Below are 18,841 nucleotides of genomic sequence, written 5' to 3'. Positions count from 1 at the left end.
TGAATTGAGTTTATATTTGTGGGCGAAACGCGGCAGCCAATTACGCACAGCAGCGTCCCATCGACAGCCATGGATTGAAGTGACCAATTTTTTTGTTATTATTTTTCTTCTTTGAAAATATTTGAAGGCAGAGTCGAAAAGGAGCGTCTTGAGTTGTGCCTTGAAGCAGGCAAGAGAGTGAGCGAGGTGAAGGGACTGTAGGATGGAGTTTCACAGGGTGGGGGCAGAGAGGATGAAAGCCCAGGCCCCCAATGGTAGGGTATTCCGGGCTGGAGACATGGAGCAAGCCGGAGTTTGCTGAACGGATGGAGTGGGCAAGTTGATAGGGTCAGCAGGTCAGAGAGGTCGGAGGGCGTAAGGCCGTGGAGGGCTTTGAAAGTGACGATGAGGAATTTGAATTCTATCCTCTGAGGGATGGGATGTCAATGGAGCCGAGCGACGGTGGGGGGTGATGGTGGGGGATAGGACACGATCTAAGAATTGGGGAGACCAACAAGGAGGGAGTTTCCGTAGTAGAGCCTTCAGATGACGATTGTGTTTATGAAGGTTTCGGCGGCCTGAGGGGTGAACCAGTGACGGAGTCGAGCAATGTTGCAGAGCTGGAGCAAGGCACCGCATTTTGCTGGCCTGAGCGGTGAGGTAGTGGTGGAGTCGGGCAAAGTTGCACAGGTGGCGGAGGCAGCGGGTAGTGCTGTGAGAAGAGAGGAGGTTCGAGAGATAGGAGGTGCCAAGGCATGGAGAGCAGGACAGAAGATGAAGATGGGAGCCGAAGAGTATGGCTTCCGTCTTGCTGACGTTTCAGACTCCCAGACAGCATGTACTGCTTACTGCTCGCTCTCTCTGTGATATTCCTGGTTTAGGTGAGTAAATCCCAATGCTCGTCTCTCTCCTCCTTCCCCTCCCCCCAACTCCCTCCCCCCCAACACATTGTCCGTGCGGTGTGAGCGGCATTGTGTGAGCGCGAGACATTGTGAAGCTCTGAGTCGTGCAAGTGGCGTTGTATAACTGAGTTGGTCTGTACACATTGGGAGCCCGGCTGACACATAGTGACTGAGCCAGACTGACAAACAGCGAGTTAGCCAGACTGACGTTCAGTGACTGAGCCAGACTGACGTACAGTGACTGAGCCAGGCTGGCGTACAGTGACTGAGCCAGTCTGGCATACAGTGACAGAGCCAGGCTGACGTACAGTGACTGAGCCAGGCTGACGTACAGTGACTGAGCCAGGCTGACGTACAGTGACTGAGCCAGGCTGTCGTACAGTGACTGAGCCAGGCTGATGTACAGTGACTGAGCCAGGCTGACGTACAGTGACTGAGCCAGGCTGACGTACAGTGACTGAGCCAGGCTGACGTACAGTGACTGAGCCAGGCTGACGTACAGTGACTGAGCCAGGCTGACTTACAGTGACTGAGCCAGGCTGACGTACAGTGACTGAGCCAGGCTGGCGTACAGTGACTGAGCCAGGCTGACGTACAGTGACTGAGCCAGGCTGACGTACAGTGACTGAGCCAGGCTGACTTACAGAGACTGAGCCAGGCTGACTTACAGAGACTGAGCCAGGCTGATGTACAGTGACTGAGCCAGGCTGCCACAAAGAGACTGAGCTACGTTGACACACAGTGACTGGATTTGAGAGGGAAAAGGGAGATTTCCAAACCAAGGGTATAAATTTAAGTGTAAGTCAGGTCAACTTCGATGGGATGATAAATATACTGACCACAGTAAACTGGGCTGAGCTGTTAGTGGTAAAGCTGCAGAAGAACAACGGGAAGTATTCAAAAAAGTATTTGATACAAAACAGAACAAGTACATACCCCTAAAATGCAAAAGCTCCACATCGTGTAGTGAAGCGACCATGGTCGACAAAAGAGGTTAGAGGCTGTATCGAGCTAAAGGAAAAGCTTACTCAAATGTAAGAAAAAGTGTGAATGCAGAGGACTGGGAGAACTATAAAAGTCAACAAAGGGATAAGAAGAAAGTATTAAGAGGAGCATAAAGGGTGTGTAAAAAAAACTTCCGAGGGATATTAAAACCATTAGTAAAAGCTTTTATAAATAAATGAAAAGAAAGAAAATGGTCAACAGAAATGTATTGTCCATTAAAGACAGATGTAGGTGAGAATATAACAGAAAATAAGGAAATGGCTGACTTGTTAAACAGATACTTTGCAACTGTTTTTAGAGTAGAGGATGAGGACAAAATACCAGTCATACAGGGGAACCTAAAAATAAGTCAAAGAGAAATGCTTAATAAAATTAATATATATAAAATATTGTTAGTGGAGAAAATAATGAGACTCAAGATAGACAAATCTCCAGGACCTGATAGTTCCACCCCAGGGTGTTAAAGGAAATAGGAGAGGAATTTACAGATGCATTTGTCTCTTTATTAAATCCCCAAAGTAATACGGATGTTGGGATGTGAGACGGATGGTTGGACTTTTGTGTGTGAGTGGGAGATTTGCAAACCTGAGTTTATTTGACTTCAGACTGAGCTCATTCAGCCACACACCTTGTCCTATGCAAACACCCAGATATTGTGATAATGGTTAGACACACACTCAGTGAGAGCAGAGTTGGTAACATCCAGACTTGACAACACTAACTCCCTGCTCACCAGATCCTTTAAATTCATTACTGCAACAAGGAGTTTTAAGAAGGACAGATTTCTCTATTTCAGCAGTTTTATTACAACACAAACCGATAAACAGTGTCCAATGGAGTGAGAATCCAGAGTATTGACTGTGTAGAATTAAATTTTTAGAAATGTGAAAAACATCTATTAGCCAATTTTGGGGCAATGCAACATTTCCAATAGATTCTTGTTTATCACCTGTTGTTTTGTTGTTTTAACCTATCACACCACGACAGAATTACATTTAGACGGTCAGTTAAAAGATGGATCATTATCAAATGTCTGTCTGGCTCCATGGACCTTGTTGTTTCAAGGACGTGACATTACGTTTAAACATTCCTCTTCCCCGACATTTTTGGCTAATAAATTAAATTCTAAAGTTGCCGCGAATCATCAATATTCAAGCAATGGATCAAATTGAAGTGTTAAACATGGTTTGCTGTTTTACAAAGATTTGTGGGAGGTTCCGACAATGTGTCGGAATGACTTTTTACAACAAAGTACATGATGCTCCCACGTCTGGACATCAATCAGCGCCACTACGTTACAGTGACTACAACAAATAGCCCAATGCTATTGATTCGGATCAAGGGTCTCACTTTACAAGGAAGGTGATGGGATGTGCAGCACAATTACTAGGAATTACACAGGAATTCCATCTTACACCATCGTCAATCATCGGGAATAGTGGAAAGTATGGACCCAAATCTAAAAACCATGTCACTGAAAAGGTAAAATGTTGGGATCAATTGTTACCATTAGTGCTAATCACAATTACATCAACACCATCTCAGACAGCAACATTTTCACCATATCATAGTAATAGGATTATACAGCACAGAAGGAGGCCAATCGACCCCTTGTGTCTGTGCCGGCTCTTTGAAAAGACCTATCCAATTCAATCCCACTACCCAACTCTCTCCCCATAGTCCTGTAAACTTGTCCTCCCCAAATAAATATCTACTTCCCTCTTAAAAGTTGTTATTGAATTGGCTTCCACCAGCCTTTCAGGCAATGCTTTCCGGATCCCAACAACTCGCTGTGTGAAAACATTTTTCCTCACCTCCTCTCTGTTTCTTTCAACAACTATTTTAAATCGCTGTCCTCGGGTTACTGATCCACCCGTCATTTGAAATAGTTTCCCCTTGTCCATCTGAGCGAATCCTCTCATAATTCTTCACTGTAAAGTGTAGTGACTGTGTGTTTTGTGGGCCAACTTGGCAGCCAATTGGAGCCCAACAGCGTCCCCTCAAACAGCCACAAGGGAATTGGTCTGTTGCCCAGAAAACAGGATGGAGCACCTGCTCTTGTATATCTCCATCATCACAAATGACTCATTATTTTGCAATCGGAGTGTGAAACACCCCTCACATTGGCAATGAAAGCAGTCGCAGTGCTTTGCATATGTAACCGCTGCCCTCAGTATGTGAAGGGGATAAATACCTCTCATATTCAGACAACTTCATACAGTCTCTGACCAACGTGTCTCTGCGGTCTTTACAAGGCTTCCAGACTTCCAGAGACCATGTACTGCTCAGTGCTCGCTCTCTCTGTGCTGTTCATGGCTCAGGGAGTCACCAGTCGATGTGAGTAAACCCCAATGTTCGTCTCTCTCCTCCTCACCGACCCCCTCCAGCCCTGCACTCCCCGCCCGACTCGCTCCCCACACATCATCCGCGCGGTGTGAGTGACGCTGTGTGAGTCTGAGCTGTTGTGAAGCTCTGAGACGTCCGTGTGGTGTGAGCGGCACTGTGTAACTGAGTATATCTGTGCAGGGCGATCTAGAGTTGTGATACGAAGTTCGTCCCAGGATTGTGAATCCCGTGGAGGAGTTTGCGCGGATTCGTGTCTGACAACACAGAGACGTATTGGACTTTGCTCTGATGTTGAGGGCATTTGCTGCAGATAAAGAAGGCAAAGCTGAGGCAGTGGAATGGAGCGCTATAATAATAATAATAATAATAATCCTTGCATTTGATATAGCGCTTTTCACGTCGGGAGGACGTCCCAAAGCGCTTCACAGAACACACTGTAAAGTGAATTGACTGTATATTTGTGGGCGAACGCGGCAGCCAATTGCGCACAGCAATGTCCCACAAACAGTCGTAGATTGAAAAATGACCAATTTAATTATTGTTTTTGGTTTTTTGAAGGGATTATTATTAGGCGTGTGGAGTAAGGAAACTTGCCCAAGGTTTCGCCCTGCCTGGAATTGAACTCAGGTCTCTCACTTGCAAAGCGAGTGCTCTAACCACTGAGCTACAGGACTCCACAAACTGTCACCAGCGCAGGAGAAAGGATGGGATTGTCAATGTCTCAGCCACCGGCCTCCTGTAGCTTGTAACCCACTCCCTGAACAACAGGGCGGAGGGCAATAAATAAATATCATTCATCTCATGATCAGTCTGGTCTTTGTGTTTCTGTGAGAGAGAGAGGGAGAGAGAGAGAGAGAGAGAGAAAGAGAGAGAATATGAAAGAGAGTGTGTGAGAGAGAGAGTGGTCCCTGAATCCATGACTGTTTGTGGGATGCAATCAGATGCCAAATTTTGCCAAAACAATGCAGTCAATCGTTTTTACAGTTTATATTGTGAAGCAATTTGAGACGTCTCAACAACAGGATAAGGCGCTATATCAAACACAAGGAATATTATTATTATTATTACAGCTCTCCCAGGTCAGCTACAGCACGGGGTAGATACAGACACGGCTGCGCATCACACCACACACCAGGTCTAGTCGGGCTCCACTGGTTTCCTACGGCCAAAAGCATTGATTTTAAGATCCTCGCGCTCGTTTTCCAATCCCTTCGTGCCCTGCACCACGCTACGTCTCCGACCTGCTTACCGTCCATCCTACAACCCACTGCCTCCGCTTGACTGACATCTAATTGTCCATAGTTCCTCCATTGGTGGACGCGCTTTCAACTACCACTCCCCGAAACTGTGGAACACTGTTCCTCTACCAATTTATTTGAGAGGACACTTGTTGCATATGTGAAGGGGAAGAGAATGTAAAGGTGTATAACTTTGTGAAGAGATTTAACAGCTCAATAGTGAGCAGCTGTTTCCTCTGGTGAGGGAATTGAGGACGAGAGGCCAAAGTCTTAAATTTGAGGCTAAACCGTTTAGAAGTGACAGAGGGATAACATTGTTACACAGTGAGTGTTGGGAGTGTGGAATTCACTCCCTTAGAGGGCAGTGGAGACTGAGTCAAAGGATCATTTTAAAAGGCAAATAGATAATTACTTGATAGGTACATAGACAGTGATATTAGAGTTTGGGGAGAGAGAGACGGAGGGAGATGGCATTGAGTTGCGGATTGAGCGTGAACTTGGAAAGTGTGGGCTCAGGCTCTCTGGGCCGAATGGCCTCCTTCTGTTCCTTTGTTAATAATCATATATTAATAATAATCGCTGTATTTGGTAGAGCGCCTTATCATGTCGTCGAGACGTCTTAAAATGTTTCACTGAATATACTGTAAAATGGATTGACTGTGTATTTTGTGGGCAAAACCTGGCAGTCAATTTCTTGCTCACTCACTGACTCACTGACTGACTGACTGATTTACTCTCACACACACACTCACTCATTCACACGCACAAACACTCACTCATTCACTCACACACACGCGGGGGGGAAATGGTCAGGGTGACGGGAGGGGAAGGGAGGGAGTGAGGAGGAGGTAGTGAGTCGAGAGGGGAGCTGAAGGCACGGTGGAAAAGAAAGGTCTTGAGACCGGCCTTGAAGGAGGAAAGGGAGGAAGCGGCGAAGGCACTGGGGGATGGAGTTCCAGAGCCTCGGGACTGAGAGGCTGAAGGCCCGGCCACCGATGGTAGGGCAGTTAGGGCAGGGGATGTGGAGCACACCGGAGCCAGAGGAACGGAGGGTACGGGCAGGTAAGTAGGGGGATATTATGTCGGAGAGGTAGCTGGAAGCATGGCCTTGAATGGCGGTGTAGGTGAGGATGAGGATCTTGAATTCGATCCTCTGGGGGATGGGGAGCCAGTGGAGGCGAGCGAGGGTGGGAGTGATGTGGGCCCGAAGCCTGGTGCGGGACAGTACATGAGCTGCAGAGTTCTGAATGACCTGCAGCTTGTGGAGGGAGGTGCCGGGAAGGCCGGCGAGGAGAGAGTTCCCATAGTCCAGCCTTGAGGTGATAAAGGCGTGGACCAGAGTTTCAGCAGCGTGAGGGGTGAGGTCGTGCCTTAGTCTGGCGATATTCCAGAGGTGATGGAAGGCGATGCCAGTTGTGGCTCAGATATGAGGAAGAAAGGACAGCTCAGGGTCGAAGAAAGGTACAACCTAAACCACTCAAGGACAGGGCCTTGAAGCTTTAGGTGGGAGGACAAGTGGTGGAGGAGGATAGACTGTTCGACCGTATCGAATGCGGCCGATAGGTCGACGAGCACGAGGAGGCAGAGGGAGCCCTGGTCGCAGATGGTCAAGATGTCATTAGTGACCTTGACCAGGGCGGTTTCTGTGCTATGGGCAGAATGGAAACCCGACTGAAAGGTTCGAATAATGAATGGGTGGAGAGGAAAGAGCGCAGCTGGGAGGCGACAAGTCTTTAAAAGAACTTGGACAGGAAGGGGAGGCTGGAGATGGGCCGGGAGCTTGATAGCTGCGATGTCTCAAGGGAGGGTTTTTTCAAAGTGGGAGTGATGGTGGCAGTTTTTTGGGGAATGGGAACAGAGCCAGAGGAGAGGGACAGGTTGATGATGTCTGTGAGAAGTGGGGCAAGGATGTGGAGCTGGGAGATAAGGAGTGGAATGGGGATGGGATCCAGGGAGCAAGTGGTGGGTTTCAAGGACAGGATGAGTTTGGTGACAGAGGGTGGGGAAACAGGTACGAAGGTGTGTAGGGGAGGATGGGTAGGAGTCGGAGTGTGGGAGGGAAGGGGTTGGGGGTGGGTGGAAGTTGGAGGGGAAGCCTTGTAAAGACCGCAGAGACACGTTGGTCAGAGACTGTATGAAGTTGTCTGAATATGGCAGGTTTTATCCCCTTCACATACTGAGGACAGTGGTTACACGTGCAAAGCACTCCGACTGCTTTCATTGCCAATGTGAGGGGTGTTTAACACTCTGTTAGCAAATTAATGAGTCATTTGTGATGATGGAGAGATACAAGAGATTGTGCTCCATCCTGTGTTCTGGGCCAAAGACAATTCGCTTGTGGCTGTTTGATGAGACGTTCTTGGGCTCCAATTGGCTGCCATGTTGGCACACAAACCACACAGTCACTGCACTTTGCAGTGAAGAATTATGAGGGGATTCGATCGGATGGTCAGGGAGAACGTATTTGAACTAGAGGGCTGGTTGGTAACCCGAGGACTCCAATTTGAAACAGTTGTTAAAATAAACAGAGGTGCGGTAATCTGCAAGAATTTGTTGGGATCTGGAGTGCATTGCATGAAAGGCTGGTGGAAGCCGATTCGATCACAGCTTTTTAGAGAGAAGTAGTTAATTATTTGTGGAGGTCAAGTTTGCAGAGCTATGGGGAGAGAGTGGGTGAGTGGGATTGAATTGGATTAGTCTTTTCAAAGAGTTGGCACAGACACGAGGGGCCGATTGGCCTCCTTCTGTGCTGTACAATCCAATAATTCTATCATATGGTGGAAATGTTGCTCTCTGAGAAGGTGTTGATCTAATTGCGATTAGCACTGATGGAAATTAGTGCTAATTAATGTGAAATGCTGTTCTCTGTCCAGCGCTTTGGGACATCCTCCTGACATGAAAGGCGCTGTACAAATGTAATCTTGTCGTTTTTTGTTGTTGGTAACAATTGATCCCAACATTTTACCTTTTCAGTGATAAATTTGCGCTGTATGGTTTTTAGATTTGAGTCCATACTTTCCACTATTCTCGATGATTGATGATGGTGCAATATGGAATTCCTGTGTAATTCCAGCAACTGCATTACACATCCCATTATCTTTCATGTAAAGTGAGACCCTTGATCTCAATCAACAACAACAACAACAGGAAGATTGCATTTATAGAGCGACTTTCGCATCTGGAGGATGTCCCAAGGTGCTGGACAGTTGGGTCGGTACCCGAGCAGTGGGGAAATGGTCAGGGTGAGGGGAGGGAAGAGTGGGAGCGAGGAGGTGGTAGAGAGTCGAGTGGGGAGCTGAAGGCACGGTTGAAGAGAAAGGTCTTGAGACCGGCCTTGAAGGAGGAAAGGGAGGAAGCGGCGAAGGAACTGGGGGATGGAGTTCCAGAGCCTCGGGGCTGAGAGGCTGAAAGCCCGGCTACCAATGGTCGGGCAGTTGGGGCGGGGGATGTGGAGCAGACCGGAGCCAGAGGAACGGAGGGTACAGGCAGGTACGTAGGGGGAAAGTAGGTTGGAGAGGTAGGAGGGGGCGAGGCCGTGAATGGCCTTGTAGGTGAAGGTGAGGATCTTGAATTCGATCCTCTGGGGGATGGGGAGCCAGTGGAGGCGAGCGAGGGTGGGAGTGATGTGGTCGCGAAGCCTGGTGCGGGACAGTACATGAGCTGCAGAGTTCCTAATGACCTGCAGCTTGTGGAGGGAGGTGCCGGGAAGGCCGACGAGGAGAGAGTTCCCATAGTCCAGCCTTGAGGTGACAAAGGAGTGGACCAGTGTTTCAGCAGCGTGAGGGGTGATACCTGTCAATACCTGTTTGAAGGCAATAATCAATACCTGTTTGAAGCCCAATCAAGTGACTATATGATTCACTGAAATGTTGACAGTCGTTTGTGCAGTATTATGAGGTATTGGAAATACTTCAGCTCATTTTGTGAATGTATCAGTTACCAGTAATACATAACGGATTTTACGAGGTGTTGGAAGAAGTGGATCAATAGAATCAACGTGCAATAATGTCAATGGACCCTCCACTGGTCTGGTATGTTCCACCAATGCTTTTTTGAAAATTTAAGTCAGTTACAGTTAATTTGTGCACCAATTAGGCAATTTACACAACAATGTTTTACATTTTCTGCACAATTAGACCACCAGGATACTTGTTGTAGTCGTTGTAACACAGTAGACCTGGATTGATGTCCAGAAGTGGGAGCATCATGTACTTGTCGTAAAATATTATTCCGAAACATTTTCGGAACCACACAAAAATCTTTGTAGAACAGCAAACCTTGTTTGACACTTCAATCTGATCTATGGTTTGAATAGTGATTATTCACGGAAACTTTAGAATTTAATTTTCGATAGTTTGTATTATTTCCACATCAGTGTCATGGGCACATTTTTAAATCTACAGCTTTATCCCCAGAGATTACTGTGGCCACTTGTTCCAAAGATGGCTAAAATATGGCTGGATCCCATTTTGTGACACTGTGTGGCCACTTTTGTGGCCAAATCTTCTGCGATGTTATTAGGTTTTCTGTTCGTCAATACAAAGTGGTGCAAACGGGAATGACATTGAACGTCTCATCCCTATGACAATGTGGTGCTCTCCCCCCAGCAATGCACTGGAGCGTCACCTTAGACTACGATGGGTTCCAAGACCCTCAGACACGCACTCAGCGAGAGCAGAGATGGTAACAGCAGCCCGAGAGAACTACCATGGCCCAGACACTGGGTATCAGTCTGGCTCCGTCACTGTGTCAGCTCAGCCCAGTCACCGTGTGTCAGTGTCGCTGAGTCACCGTGTGTCAGTGTCGCTGAGTCACTGTGTGTCAGTGTCGCTCAGTCACTGTGTGTCAGTGTCGCTCAGTCACTGTGTGTCAGTGTCGCTCAGTCACCGTGTGTCAGTGTCGCTCAGTCACTGTGTGTCAGTGTCGCTCAGTCACTGTGTGTCAGTGTCGCTCAGTCACTGTGTGTCAGTGTCGCTCAGTCACTGTGTGTCAGTGTCGCTCAGTCACCGTGTGTCAGTGTCGCTCAGTCACTGTGTGTCAGTGTCGCTGAGTCACTGTGTGTCAGTGTCGCTGATTCACTGTGTGTCAGTGTCGCTCAGTCACTGTGTGTCAGTGTCGCTCAGTCACCGTGTGTCAGTGTCGCTGAGTCACTGTGTGTCAGTGTCGCTCAGTCACTGTGTGTCAGTGTCGCTCAGTCACCGTGTGTCAGTGTCGCTCAGTCACTGTGTGTCAGTGTCGCTCAGTCACTGTGTGTCAGTCCTGAACTGACAGACTGGAATATGGTTTAACATCTCATCCAAAGGACAGCGCCTCCGACAGTGTATTCCCAACCCCCAGAACTGCATTGGAGCATCGGCTTAGACTGTGTGTTTCCAAGACACGAAGTGGGACTGAAACCCACAACCTTCTTACTCAGAGGCGAGAGCGCTACCACTGCCTCAGTGAATGGAGGATTTTTTTCAGGACTTTGTAGAATTTTGATCATCGTGTAAAAGTCAGATGGTATTTGGAGTTGGGTTTCTATTTTTGAACTGCAGGAGAACGATTTCCAAATTCACACTGAAATACAGAGTTTTTTATCAATCTTTGCTGCCCCTTAAACTTCAAGGTGATGGTCTTAAGCCTCAGATTAACTTTCATTAACACAGCGCTCCTCACGTACGTTAGCTTCCCAGAGCGCTTGACAGTGGCAGAGCACGATGCCGAGCCAGCGGAGAGGGGAAGTTGACAATTGGGACGGTCAAAGTGGAAGTTCTTCAGGTGCGACCTGAAGACGGGGAAGGAGTGGATAAGCCGGAGAGGTAGAGGAACAGTGTTCCAGAGTTTCGGGGAGTGGTGGTTGAAAGCGCGGCCACCAATGGAGGAACTATGGACAATTAGGTGTCAGTCAAGCGGAGGCAGCGGGTTGTAGGATGGACGGTAAGCAGGTCGGAGACGTAGCGTGGTGCAGGGCATGAAGGGATTGGAAAACGAGCGCGAGGATCTTAAAATCAATGCTTTTGGCCGTTGGAAACCAGTGGAGCCCGACTAGACCTGGTGTGTGGTGTGATGCTCAGCCGTGTCTGTATCTACCCCGTGCTGTAGCTGACCTGGGAGAGCTGTAATAATAATAATAATATTCCTTGTGTTTGATATAGCGCCTTATCCTGTTGTTGAGACGTCTCAAATTGCTTCACAATATAAACTGTAAAAACGATTGACTGTGCATTGTTTTGGCAAAATTTGGCAGCTGATTGCATCCCACAAACAGTCATGGATTCAGGGACCACTCTCTCTCTCTCTCTCTCTCTCTCTCACACTCTCTCTTTCACATTCTCTCTCTCTCTCTCTCTCTCTCTCAGAAACACAAAGACCAGACTGATCATGAGATGAATGATATTTATTTATTGCCCTCCGCCCTGTTGTTCAGGGAGTGGGTTACAAGCTACAGGAGGCCGGTGGCTGAGACATTGACAATCCCATCCTTTCTCCTGCGCTGGTGACAGACAGCGCTCCATTCCGCTGCCTCAGCTTTGCCTTCTTTATCTGCAGCAAATGCCCCCAACATCAGAGCAAAGTCCAATATGTCTCTGTGTTGTCAGACACGAATCCGCACAAACTCCTCCACGGGATTCACAATCCCTGAACGACAACCGTATCGGACGTCGAACTTTATCTGTACAGTTAAACTCAGTTATACAAAATCGCTCACACCACACGGACGTCTGAGAGCTTCACAACAGCTCACACTCACACAGCGTCACTCACACCGCGCGGATGATGTGTGGGGAGCGAGTCGGGCGGGGAGTGCAGGGCTGGAGGGGGTCGGTGAGGAGGAGAGAGACGAACATTGGGGTTTACTCACGTGACTGGTGACTCCCTGAGCCATGAACAGCACAGAGAGAGCGAGCACTAAGCAGTACATGGTCTCTGGAAGTCTGGAAGCCTTGTAAAGACCGCAGAGACACGTTGGTCAGAGACTGTATGAAGTTGTCTGAATATGAGAGGTATTTATCCCCTTCACATACTGAGGGCAGCGGTGACATATGCAAAGCACTGCGACTGCTTTCATTGCCAATGTGAGGGGTGTTTCACACTCCGTTTGCAAAATGATGAGTCATTTAAGGAATGAAAAGTTTGTTGTTTTTTGATTGTCATCATTACGAAAGCATATTCTGCGACGCAACTCACAACCGCTTCCCATCATATGTTATGGTATTGATCATAAATCTCAAATATATAAACATTGCAAATATGAGATATTATTTAACACATTAATTGCAGAATCCTACAGTAGGGTTTAGGAGGTCACAGGTGTAGTTCGGGACAAGACCGTGGAGGCATTTGAAGGGGAGGATGAGGATCTTGAACTCTATCCTCGGGGGGATGGGGAGCCAGTGGAGCCCGGCGAGGATGGGGGTGATGGGGTCATAGAGCTTAGTGCAGGAGAGGACACGAGCTGCAGAGTCAACAACAACAACAACTTGGATTTATATAGCCCCCTCCATGCCAGACGGCGTCTCAGAGCGCTTTACATTAAAGGATCCCGGGGCCGAGCCAGGGGGATGGGGAGGAAGTTGATCAAAGCCGCAGTCGAAAAGAAAGCTCTTCAGCCGAGACTTGAAAATAGGAAGAGAGGGGACGAGGTGAAGGGATTGAGGAAGGGAGTACCAGAGCCTCAGGACGTAGTGGCTGAAGGCACGGCCACCGAGGGTGGAGCGGAGTACTCGGGGGACTCGGAAGTTGCGGGATGCAGAGGAGTGGACGGATTTGAAGACAAAGGTAAGGATCTTGAAGTTGTTCCTCTCTGGGAAAGGCAGCCAACGCAGTCTGGCAAGGACTGGGGTAATCGTGGAGCGGAGTTTGGTGCGGGTGAGACTGCAGGTGGCAGAGTTTTGTATAATCTGGATTTTAGGGATGGTAGTGTTTTAGGATTTTATGGAGGAGAGACCAGCGAGGATGGTGTTTGAGTAGTCCAGCCGAGAGGTGACAAAGGCATGGTCAAGAGTTTCAGCGTCTTTCGGAGAGAGGTATTGGTGGAGACGGGCGATGCGTCGGAGGTGGAAGAAAGCGGTGCTGGTGGAGTACCGGATGTGTGGGAGTAAGGATAATTTGGGGTTGCGTACGGGTTCAGATAGTTTTAGGGGGCGGACGAGTAGGTGGATGATGTCAGAACTGTGAGATTTTAGACATTGATGATCGCCAAAAAGTGTGGCTTCCATCTTGTCAACATTCAACTGAAGGAAATTTGCACTCATCCAACTCCTGAGGTCTGACAGGCAACCTGATAGAATATCAGGGGACTGGGGGTCGCAAAGAGAGGTGGAAAAAAAGAGTCTTGAATAATCTGCATCTTGGGTAGGGAAGACTTCGGAAATCTGTTGAGCAGTGAGTGAGTGTTGTCAAGTTGGATGTTATCATCTCTGCTCCCACTGAGTGCGTATTTAACCCATTATCGCAATATCTGGGTATTTGCATAGAATAAGGTGTGTGGCTGAGAGGTATTGTGTTACAACAAGTACATGATGCTCCCACGTCTGGACATCAATCAGCGCTTCTGCGTTACAGCGACTACAACAAATATCCTGGTGCTCTTAATTGGGATCAAGGGACTCGCTTTACAAGAAAGGTGATGGGATGTGCAACGCAGTTGCTGGAATTACACAGCAATTCCATATTGCACCATCCTCAATCATCGGGAATAGTGGAAAGTATGGACCCAAATCTAAAAACCATGTTGCAAATTTAACACTGAAAAGAGAAAATGTTGGGATCAATTGTTACCATTAGTGCTGAACGCAATTACATCAATCTATCTCCATCTCCCAGCTCCACCTTCTGGCCCATCTCCTGTCCGACGTCATCAACCTCTCCTTGTCCACCGGATCAGTTCCCACCGCCCTAAAAACAGCCATCATCACCCCAATCCTGACAATACTTCCCTAGACCCATCCCTCCTCTCCAGCTACTGCACCATCTCTAACCTCCCATTCCTCTCCAAGGTCCTGGAACGAGTCATCGAGTCCCAGCTCCGCTCTTTTCTTTCTCGCCATTCCCTCTTTGAACCCCTCCAATCCGGCATCCGCGCTGCCCACAGCACAGAAACAGCCCTGGTCAAAGCCACTAATGACAATCTGAACATCTGTCATCAGAGCACCGTCTGCCTCCTTGTCCTCCTCCACCTCTCTGCTGCCTTCGACACTGTCGACCACTCCATCCTCATACACCACTTCCCCTCCTTACTTAATCTTCGCAGATCTGCCCTTGACTGGATCGAATCCTATCTCTCTCACCGTCTCCACTTTGTTGCCTCTAACGGTTTCTCCTCCAGCCCCCGCACTGTCACATCTGGCGTCCCCCATGGCTCTGTCCTTGGCCCTCTGCTCTTTAATATCTACATGCTCCCCCTTCCTGATATCATCCGCTGAAGATGGGGTCAACTTCACTCATCTCCGTAACATCGCCCGACTTCAAATAGTTTTTCAAAGAAACAGAGGTGAGGTGAGGAGAAATGTTTTCACACAGCGAGTTGTTGTGATCTGGAATGCATTGCCTGTTAGTGTGGGAGAAGCTGATTCAATAACAACAACACAACAGCAACAAAATTACATTTAAAGAGCGCCTTTCATGTCGTAAGTGTGTCTGAAGCACTGAAACATCAGGTGTCGGGGCCCCAGCATGGGGGAGGAGTGGTGTGGGGCTGAGGGAAGGCAGAGAGGTGGGAGGGAGACCAAAGGCACAGTCGAAGAGAAGGGTCTTGGGAATGGCCTTGAAGGTGGCAAGGGAGAAAGCGAGGCAAAGGGACCGTGGAATGGAGTTCCAGATTGTTGGGCCAGAGAGGCAGAAAGCCCGGCCACCGATAGTAGGGTGGGTCAGGTAGGAGACATGGAACAAACCGGAGCCCGATGAAAGAAGCGAGTGGGCAGGTTGGTAGGGAGTCAGCAGTCAGAGAGGAAGGAGGGGGCAAGGCCATGGGTGGCCTTAAAGGTGAGGACGAGGATCTTGAGCTCGATCCTCTGGGTGATGGGGAGCCAGTGGAGTTGGTTGAGGCTGGGAGTGATGGGGTCACGGAGTTTGGTGTGTGAGAGAACACGAACTTCAGAGTTTGGGATGATCTGCAGCTTGTGAAGGGAAGATTTGGGAAGGCCGATGAAGAGGGAGTTCCCGTAATCGAGACTTTGTGACGAATGCGTGGGTGAGGGTTTCAGCATCCTGAGGGGTGAGGCATTGGCGGAGTCTGGCAATGTTGTGAAGGTAGTTGTGCGGATGGGTTGCAGAAAGGACAGTTCAGGGTCAAACAGGTTCTTGACTGGCTTAGTGAGGTTGAATGGGCAGCGTGGAGGCTGATGCTGCCAGCGCCTGAGGTGCTGAGGCGCTGGCGTGAGCCAATCATGAGAGCTCGGACTTGCTGATGTTGAGTTGGAGAGAGTTGGTGCTCGTCCAGGCATTGATGTCCTAAAGGCAGTCGGTCAGATCGCCAGTAGTCCTGGAGTTCAGAAGTGGAGGCAGAGAGGTAGAGTTGGGTGTCATCCGCATACATGTGGAAATTTACCCCATGTCTGTGGATGATGTCACCAAGGGGGAGCATGTAGTGGGTGAAGAGGAGGGGACTGAGGACAGAGCCCTGAGGAACACCACACATGACGGTGTGGGGCTGGAGGAGAAACCGTTTGCCGCGACAAATTGGAGGCGGTGTGAAAGATAGGACCTGAACCATTCAAGGACAGAACTTGAAGGTTGAGCTGGGAGGAGAGGCGGTGTAGGAGGATTGAGAGGTCTACGTTATCAAAGGCGGCGGAGAGATCGAGGTGGACGAGCAGTCAGAGGGAGCCTTGGTCACATATGGTCAGGATGTCGTTTGTAACCTTGACCAGAACAGTTTCCATGCTGTGGGCGGCACAGAAACCTGATTTGAGGGGTTCATGGAGGGAATAAGAGGAGAGGAAAGAGTTAATCTGTGAGAGAACGGCTCTCTCAAGGACCTTGGATAGGAAGGGGAGATTTGAGATGGGCCGGTAACTAAATAGCTGTGATGGGTCGAGGGAAGGTTTCTTCAAGGTGTGGGTGATAGTTTCTGTTTTGAGGAAGGATAGAACAGTGCCAGATGACAGGGAGAGGTTAATGATGTCGGCTTGTAGTGGGGCAAGGAGGTAGAGCTGGGATTTAAGGAGAGGGTTGGGGATGGAGTCCAGTGAGCATGTGGTGGGCTTCATGGAGGATATCTTTTCTCTCCCACATTAATGCCATGTCCCGCTCTCCCTTCCCTCACCTCCGTAACATCGCCTGTCTCCGCCACTACCTCAACCCTCAGGCCGCTGAAACTCTTGTTCATGCTTTCATCATCTCCAGGCTCGACTATGCAAAAGCCCTGCTTGGCCTTCCCAACTCCTCCCTCCACAGGCTGCAGATAATCCAGAACTCTGCAGCCCGTGTCCTCTCCTGCACCAAACTCTGTGACCCCATCTCCCCCACTCTCGCCCGACACATTGGCTCCCTATCCTTCAGAGAATCCAGTTCAAGATCCTAGTCCTCACAAACAAAGCCCTCCATGGCCTCACCACTCCCTACATCTGCGACCTCCTAACCCCCTACCAACCCGCGCGTTCCCTCCGCTCAGCCGGCTCTGGACTGCTCCACGGCCCCCGACTCACATGCCCCACCATTGGCAGGAGAGCCTTCAGCCACTCGGCCCCCAACTTCTGGAATTCCATCCCTCAGTCACTCTGACTCGCCCCCTCCTTAGCCTCCTTCAAGTCCCGCCTCAAGACACTCCTTTTCGACCATGCCATCGGTTACCCGACTTCTATTCCCTCCCTTGGGGTAGTGGGATTCAATTGGATAGTTCTTATTAAAGACCCGGCACTGACACGTGGGGCCGAATGGCCTCATTCTGTGCTGTATAATTCAATAATTCTATGATACGGTGAAAATGTTGTTGTTCGAGAAGGTGTTGATCTAATTGCGATTAACACTAATGGTAACAATTGATCCCAATATTTTATCTTTTCAGTGATAAATTCGCGCCACATAGTTTTTAGATTTGGGTCCATACTTTCCACTACTCCCGATGACTGAGGAAGGTGCAATATGGAATTCCTGTGTAATTCCAGCAACTGCCATCACCTTCCTTGTAAAGTGAGACCCTTGATCCAAATCAACAGCACCAGGATATTAGTTGTAGTCGCTGTAACGTAATAGTGCTGATTGATGTCCAGACGTGGGAGCATCATGTACTTATTGTAAAAAGTCATTTGTATTTAATTTATTAGAAAGTATTAAGAGGAGCATAAATGAAGTGTAAAAAAAACTTGCAAGGGATATTAAAACCAACAGTAAAAGCTATTATAAATATATTAAAAGAAAGAAAATGGTCAACAGGAATGTGGTTCTGTTAAAGACAGATGTAGGTGAGAATATAGTAAATAAGGAAATGGCTGACTTGTTACATAAATACTCAGCTACCGTTTTCACAGTAGAGGTTGAGGACAAAACAGCAGCCATCGAGGGGAACCTAAAAATAAGTCAAAGTGAAATGCTTAATAAAATTAATAGAAATAAAAAAATGTTAATGGAGAAAATAATGAGATTCAAGATAAACAAATCTCCAGGACCTGATAGTTCCACCCCAGGGTGTTAAAGGAAATAGGAGAGGAATTTACAGATGCATTTGTCTCTTTATTAAATTCCTAAAGTAATATGGATGTTGCGATGTGAGATGGATGGGTGGACTTTTGTGTGTGAGTGGGAGATTTGCAAACCTGAGTTTATTTGACTTCAGACTGAGCTCATTCAGCCACACACCTTGTTCTATGCAAACACCCAGATATTGTGATAATGGGTTAGACACACACTCAGTGAGAGCAGAGCTGGTAACATCCAGACTTGACAATACTAACCCCCTGCTCACTAGATTTCCCAGCTCTTCCCTACCCAAGATGTAGATTATTCCGGACTCTATTTTTCCACCTCTCTTTGCGACCCCCAGTCCCCTGATATTCTGTCAGTTTGCCTGTCAGACCTCAGGAGCTGGATGTATGCAAATTCCCTTCAGCTAAACGTTGACAAGACGGAAGCCATACTTTTTGGCTCTCATCAACGTCTGAAATCTCACCGTTCTCACATCATCCACCTACCCCACCTCCGCCTAACACTCTCCGACCCGTACGCAACCTCAGCATCAGGTTCGACCCCCAATTATCCTTCCTCCCCCACATCCGGTTCCTCACCAGCACTGCTTTCTTCCACTCTGGCCTCAACCAAGTCATCCTGCTATCCTTCCTCAAGTCCAAAATCAAGGGGTTCCGCTCAGCTGCCACTGCCCTCCCAACTTCCACCCCCTCTCTACCCCCACCCCACACAATTACCCATCCGACAATTACTCATCTTCCTTCC

The 18,841-nt window shown here is 48.4% G+C and overlaps 1 long non-coding RNA gene across 1 annotated transcript; it reads right to left on the bottom strand.

The window, feature by feature from the left end:
* Nucleotides 1-11,834: 11,834 nt before the first annotated feature.
* LOC121848567 lies at nucleotides 11,835-12,520 on the bottom strand. Its single transcript, XR_006084939.1, has 2 exons — nucleotides 12,315-12,520; nucleotides 11,835-12,125 (listed from the first exon to the last, which is right to left on the bottom strand). It is a non-coding gene; the product is annotated as an uncharacterized LOC121848567 (long non-coding RNA).
* Nucleotides 12,521-18,841: the final 6,321 nt, after the last annotated feature.

The sequence above is a fragment of the Callorhinchus milii genome, unplaced genomic scaffold (genome assembly GCF_018977255.1).
Source record: "Callorhinchus milii isolate IMCB2004 unplaced genomic scaffold, IMCB_Cmil_1.0 Scaffold3, whole genome shotgun sequence".
NCBI lineage: Eukaryota > Metazoa > Chordata > Chondrichthyes > Chimaeriformes > Callorhinchidae > Callorhinchus > Callorhinchus milii.
The sequence above is the reverse complement of the archived record's forward strand: the minus strand, read 5'-3'. Positions and strand labels throughout refer to the sequence as shown.